The sequence below is a fragment of the Periplaneta americana genome, chromosome 3, assembly GCF_040183065.1.
Source record: "Periplaneta americana isolate PAMFEO1 chromosome 3, P.americana_PAMFEO1_priV1, whole genome shotgun sequence".
Classification (NCBI taxonomy): domain Eukaryota; kingdom Metazoa; phylum Arthropoda; class Insecta; order Blattodea; family Blattidae; genus Periplaneta; species Periplaneta americana.
This window is the reverse complement of record NC_091119.1, coordinates 132,255,636-132,262,512: the sequence shown is the minus strand read 5'-3', so window position 1 is coordinate 132,262,512 and position 6,877 is coordinate 132,255,636.

Genomic DNA, 6,877 nt, shown 5'->3' with positions numbered 1-6,877 from the left:
GTGTCGTCAATTCGTGGAAGGGGAAAGCAGTCCTTCTTGGTGACGTCATTCAGTCTTCTGTAGTCCACGCAGAAGCGCAGGTCCCCATTCTTCTTCTTCACCAGCACCACAGGTGATGACCAAGGGCTGTCGGATTCCTCGATGACCCCTCTTGCTTTCATGTCCTCCAGTTGGTTGTCAATCTCCCTCTGTTTAGCTAGAGGGACGCGTCGAGGAGGTTGTCTGATTGGGCGAGCATTTCCGGTGTCGATGCGGTGCTGAACTTTCTCCGTTCTCCCGTAGTCATTTTCAGACAGACTGAACACGTCCTGAAATTCTGTCAGTAGATCGTGGACTTGTCTTCTTTCTCTTTTGCTTAAATTCGCCGGCAATTCTCGAGCCAGCTCTTTCAGTGATGGGTCTAGATCTGGACGTGGTCGGTGACACTCCTCGTTTTCTGCCAGAGACGTCACAGACACCACCGGCTCGACGTTACCTAGTACAGTTCCACTACGCACCTCCTTGTCCCGATTGGTGACATTCAGGACCCTCACCGGTACCACCTTCTGATTCGGGAGTAAGGATCTGGCCACATAAACCCCATCTATCGGAGTTGTTTGCGAATCGAGGAGCAGTTTCTCTTAGGTTTTCCGTCCAGTCTTGCCGTCACCACCATCTCGCAGCCTGCTGGGATTGTCACTTTATTCTCCAAGGTGAGTCTGCTGGCCATGGGTTGGTCTTCGACGTCTCTCAGGAACACTTCATCCTGACCAAAACGCAGGATACGGTGCCGGACGTCCACCGTTGCATCGAAAATCCGCATGGCGTCGAGTCCCAGGATGACGTCTTCAGTGATGTTGGCGACGAACACCCACATCTCCAGTCTCCTCTTTCCCAATGTCAGATCCAGGAAAACCTCCTTTTGGATGGGCAGGTTCTCGCCTGAGGCAGTACGTAGCTCATACCGGCGCAGCGGCGTCCTCCCAGGTAGTCCACGCACGACTTCTGGTCTGGCGATAGTGAGCGACGCCCCGGTGTCTACCAGTACTCTGCATGGGCGGCCTCTTATCCATCCGTCAGCAATCAGCCCATCGTCGCATCTTCTGTTAACCGTCTTCAAGATCAGCCGAGGGGATGATGATGACGGCGCCGACGTGCCCCTCATCGCATCGGCCCCTTTTAGTTTTTCCTGTTTGTGACCAGATCGGTCACAGTCCCTCCTCAGGTGTCCAGGCTCGCCGCAGGACCAGCAGGTAGGCACTCCTCGTCTTCGTCGCTCGGGTGATTTCGGTTGACGCTCCTCGACGTCGGCCGCCGCGACGCTCCTAATCCGGTGCGATGCCGAGACGTTCGCAGTCAACTTGGCTGCCTCCATCCTGAGGGCCGCCGCCAGAGCTGCGTTGATGGTGCGATGCTCTGCTAAGAGTAGCTGTTGACTTATTTCCGGGTCTCGAACTCCGCTGCCGAAGGTGTAGGCCGCCTCTCCAGCGATGAAATCATTAGGTAGGCCCCTGAGGGCCTTATGGGCCAGTTGTTCCACCGCCATCGCGAATTCTTGTAGGGACTCGCCTGACTGTTGGACCCTCGTTTTTAGTTGGGTCCTAAATGCTGCAGCAAGTTGATGGTCACCATAACGTCCCTCCAGGGCCGCCATTATCTCAGCGGCTGTCCCATCTTCTGGAACGCTGTGAAGAATCTCCGACGCCTGTCCTTGAAGCGCGGTCAGCAGCTGAGTAGTCTTCTCCGCTGGTGTCCACCCATTATGTGCTGCGGTGGCCTCGAACTGGCGACGGAATATCGCCCAAGACGTCGTACCGTCGAACTTTGGCGTCTTGACGTTGTGATGTCTGGCTGAAGGCGATGATTCCGCAGGGCCACTATATGGAGTCCTCAACTCTGTGGCCGTTTCTTGCATGGCACGTCGAACCTCCTCGGCAACTATCTGTTTCTGTTCTCTAGCCTGGTGATCCACCAACGCGAGGATGTGCTTGTTTTCTTCAGCATGTCGGTCCATCAACGTGAGTATGTGCTTGTTTTCCTCGGCGTGTTTTTCCATCACCTCACTCGTCTTGTCCAGCAACTCGCTCGTCTGCTCTTGACGACGCTCGAGATCGCGGATTTTGCCGTCGAAATGGTCTACCTCCTGTCTCAATTCGGTTTCTGTCTCGTTTATAGTTGTAAAATTCTTGTTTAGGTTGTCAAGGTCGGCTTTGAGTTCGTCTTTCACGATGGCGACAATTCCATCTACGTGGGCTGAAACGCTTTCAATTTGCGTAGTGACGTCATCTTTCACTCCGCTTATGTCGCCTTTCACTCCGCTTATGTCACTTTTCATCTCCGTTTTCACTTCACTTATGTCGCCTTTCACTTCATTTATGTCGCCTTTCACTTCCCTTATGTCACTTTTCATCTCCGTTTTCACTTCACTTATATCGTTCTTGACCTCACTGATGTACTTGTTCATTTCTGCTTTCATTTCTGCGATGGCTTGCAGGATCTGCTGTAGGTTCTCCATTGTCGATAATATCCCGGTTCTGACACCAATGTGAATTTTATTTAGTAACAACAATGTAATTTATTCGTCACAACAATAATTCCTTTCTACAATTCACCTTAAACGCTCTCGTCAACAATTGGATCTTCACTCACACAGTATTCGTTATAGCACTCCACCGACGACAATGACAATTGACTTGGACTATTACGCACAACAATGAACTGTTAATCTTAACTAATATTTACAAAGCACTATTTACAAATCAGAACTACCAGTTCTCAGTTCACAGTTCTTCTATCTCAGTCACTCGAGTTCACAGTATCTCGAACCACAGACCTTCAGAGACAGTTCACTGTACTCGAACTCGGGTCCCTCCAACTGCGGTCCACTGCACTCGAACTCAGGCCTTCGAATGCTGACGCAGATGCGGACGCACACTCGAGTCGAACTCCGGCACGCAAGTCTGGCTTGCTTGCTCTGGCTTACTCACTGACTTAATAACTGAAAACTGCAAACTGGAAAACTGCTGTCGTTCCTTCGCGTCCGTAATTTATAGCAACAGCGACGTAGCCTCGAAGGCTCCACGCGTCTCTAGAGATGGCACTCCAGAAAAATACCGAGCCCTCTCCTCTCTACCAGCACCAGATGCGCGCGCACTCCCGCTCCACTCTCTCGCCGCGTTGGCTCTTTTCCCCTCTCCGCCGCGCGCCATCCCAAGTGCTCCGCGCGATCTTCTCTCTTGCGGGACGCTGGTCGTGAGTTCGAATCTCACGTCGCTGTCACAATATATATTTTAATTGGCTACTGTAAACTAGATCATCTCTTTTATTTTCCTGCTGGCTCCAGTAAAAATTTTCAGTGGAAGATGGTGTGAGAAATAAAAATGTAAATGTTTTATTTTAAATTGGGTTAGTTGAAAATAGAGATGAGGGAGTGAATACTTTCTGCATAGTTTAACATTTTCGTCACCAGATGCATTGCTAAATGCATGGAGTAATTAGTTTTTGTTTTTGCCACTTGGTGCGCTGCTGGATGCAAGAATAAGTTCTCCACCGACAAACAGATGGCAGCAAGATCAGTTTCTACATTAGCGCCTCTAGCATGTGTTACGCAAAACTCATTAAGTTTCTTATCATATTAAATATTTATCCATGGCTTCGGCATGTGAATGTGAGGCCAGCAGCCGGCTGGTCGTTCTGGGCCCTTCAAGGGCTGTGGCGCCACGAATTGTAATTATTATTATTATTATTATTATTATTATTATTATTATTATTATTATTATTCCTTCAAACACATTTATTAAACTCATTCATTTGTCTGGTATATTCTTGTAAGTTTTATCAATCAATTTATTTCTTTTTCCATTCACTTGTTCAGTTTTATGTAACAATCTAACCTTTTAATCATTGTAACAGATTAAATTTTCTATATATTCATTACATTACTTCTCAACGTTTTTATCTTCACTTCATGATACCGGTCATTCCTGGCTTTTTCGTCCTTTCGGTTGATAGCCCATTTTATTTGGAAGGGATTCTTAGGTCATCCGTTCTGTTTTAATGCACTCAGTAATCTCCCATTTACTATGAAAAATATAAATTCCTAGTTCATCTTCATTCCAAATTCTGTACAACCTCATTCATTCATTCATTCGTACATTTATTAATATTTGTCTGTCTGTCTGTCTATCTACCTATTTATTTATTTATTTATTTATTTATTTATTTATTTATTTATTTATTTATTCATTTATTCATTTATTCATTCATTTATTTATTCATTTATTTATTTATTTATTTATTTATTTATTTATTTATTTATTTATTTATTTATTTATTTATTTATTTATTTATTTATTTATTTATTTATTTATTTATTTATTTATTTATTTATTTATTTATTTATTTATTTATTTATTTATTTATTTATTTATTTATTTATTTATTTATTTATTTATTTATTTATTTATTTATTTATTTATTTATTTATTTATTTATTTATTTATTTATTTATTTTACAGATTAAGAGTATGAATAAAAATGTACTGGATTAATATTGATTTAATATCGATTTAATTTAGTATCTATGTTGCAATGCAAACCTGTAGCCTATATCTGACATATTAAAATAATCTTATCATGTAATATGTTATTACCTTAATTAAATATTCCGAAATATTAGAGTAAGTTACTCGTATATAGTATAAATGAGATCAAATTTAAATGAAATGCTATATAAGAAATATCATAATTACAAAAATCATTTAATTACATATAAGTTACAAAAATCTAACGTCCATTATACTATAGTGAAACAAAATCGTTTTCATATTCTAGTGCTTCAGAGCTTTTGTAGTGGGACAGGTTAACTCTGCTACTAAAGGTATCCATCTTAGTAGCCGATGTGTTAAATGGATAACTGTAATAGTTCAGCAGCGTAAGAGAAATGTTTCGAGAGAAACGAAAGCTTAAAAAGAAACTCCTAGGAAAATAATTTACGATGGGGCGGCAAAGAGGGCCTCTGCAGGCCGCTTTTCTTTCGAGATAAACAAGATTGTACATCAGAGAGAGAACTCTGCACCGTGCTGGAGAACCGTCTGACGATCATGCTGTCAAAATCCATAGCCGAACGAACGCACTACTGCCATTGTTCGGAACAAAACCGTCCTCTGAATTCCTAAATAAACACTATTACAAAGGGAGATGTCCTAATTCCATCAGACAAATGCACCTCGCTACTAGCTGCATTCAGTCCAGCCTCAGCTGTCAGTTCTCATTAAAGGGACAGGAATTTGATCCCTGCCAGATCCTGTAAGATTTGTAGCGGAAAACAGATACGAGGCGAATTTTCTGTACACTTAGGTAGGCCTACAGTAATTAACAACTAACGTTTGCTGCAATGACAGTTTATCGGACTATTTCCGTTTTTTTTTTTTTTCAAGAGCCACTGTAAAGATTTTTAGTAGGTTATTTTACGATGCTTTATCAACATCTTAGGTTATTTAGCGTCTGAATGATATAAAGGTGATAATGCCGGTGAAATGAATCCGGGGTCCAACATCGAAAGTTACCCAGCATTTGCTCATATTGGGTTGAGGGAAAACCACTGAAAAAACCTCAAGCAGGTAACTTGCCTCGACCGGGAATCGAACCCGGGTCTTCTGGTTTCTCGGCTACACGCGCTAACCGTTACTCCACAGGTGTGGACCCACTGTAAAGATTCCGAATAGTATAGGCCTATAGGAAACATTAAATCAGGGCTGGGCACATTACGTGATTCTGAGAAATGAGCGCTGTGTGCTTTAAAGAGCGGGTCTTGCGAGCGCTCTGACGTATGCATACTGTACGTCATTCAGTGTCGGTGCAGTGGTGACTCTGCAGTATGATGGAGAACTTTGAAGACGGAGCTTCCGCTCATACACTAAATCATCCCGCTATTCCCAAGGCTTTTAATGTATCATGGGAGGAGGAGTTATTTTTGGTAGAGAGCAGTGGATTAGCAAAGTGTTTAATTTGGCATAAAACACTCCAACAATTAAGAAGTTCAATATCCAACGACATTATTCTTTACAACATGCTACTGAATATGACAAATATGTTGGTAACGAACGCCATAAATTAATACAACTTAAAGAAAATGTTTCTCAGGTGCATCATAATAGAGTATCTATTTGATATTTACATTGCATTATAAGTTATTATACATTTAGTAATATATAATTTTAAATTATACAAGTAATATGATATATCATAGTATAGTATATTACAGTTCACGATATATATATATATATATATATATATATATATATATATATATATATATATATATCATATTATATATCATGAACTATAATATACTATACTATGATATATCATAATATTTGTATAATTTAAAATTATATATTACTAAATGTACTATAATAACTTATAATGCAATATAAATATCGAATAAATACTCTAATATAATGCACCTGAGAAACATTTTTTAAGTTGTATTAATTTATGGTCATATCATATCATATCATATCATATCATATCATATCATATCATATCATATCATATATCATATTATATTATATATTAACAGAATGACAAAATGCACTTAGTGAATCGGTTATGAGAATTAGCTACAAAATTTGCCACGAAATTGCAAAGGAATTGAAAACATTCAACGAAGGTAACTTCATCAAGCGATGTTTAATTATATATGGTAGATTTTATTTTATTGGGTTATTTTACGACGCTTTATCAACATCTAGGTTATTTAGCGTCTGAATGATATGAAGGTGACAATGCCGGTGAAATGAGTCCGGGGTCCAGCACCGAAAGTTACCCAGCATTTGCTCGTATCGGGTTGAGGGAAAACCCTGGAAAAAACCTCAACTAAGTAACTTGCCCCGAC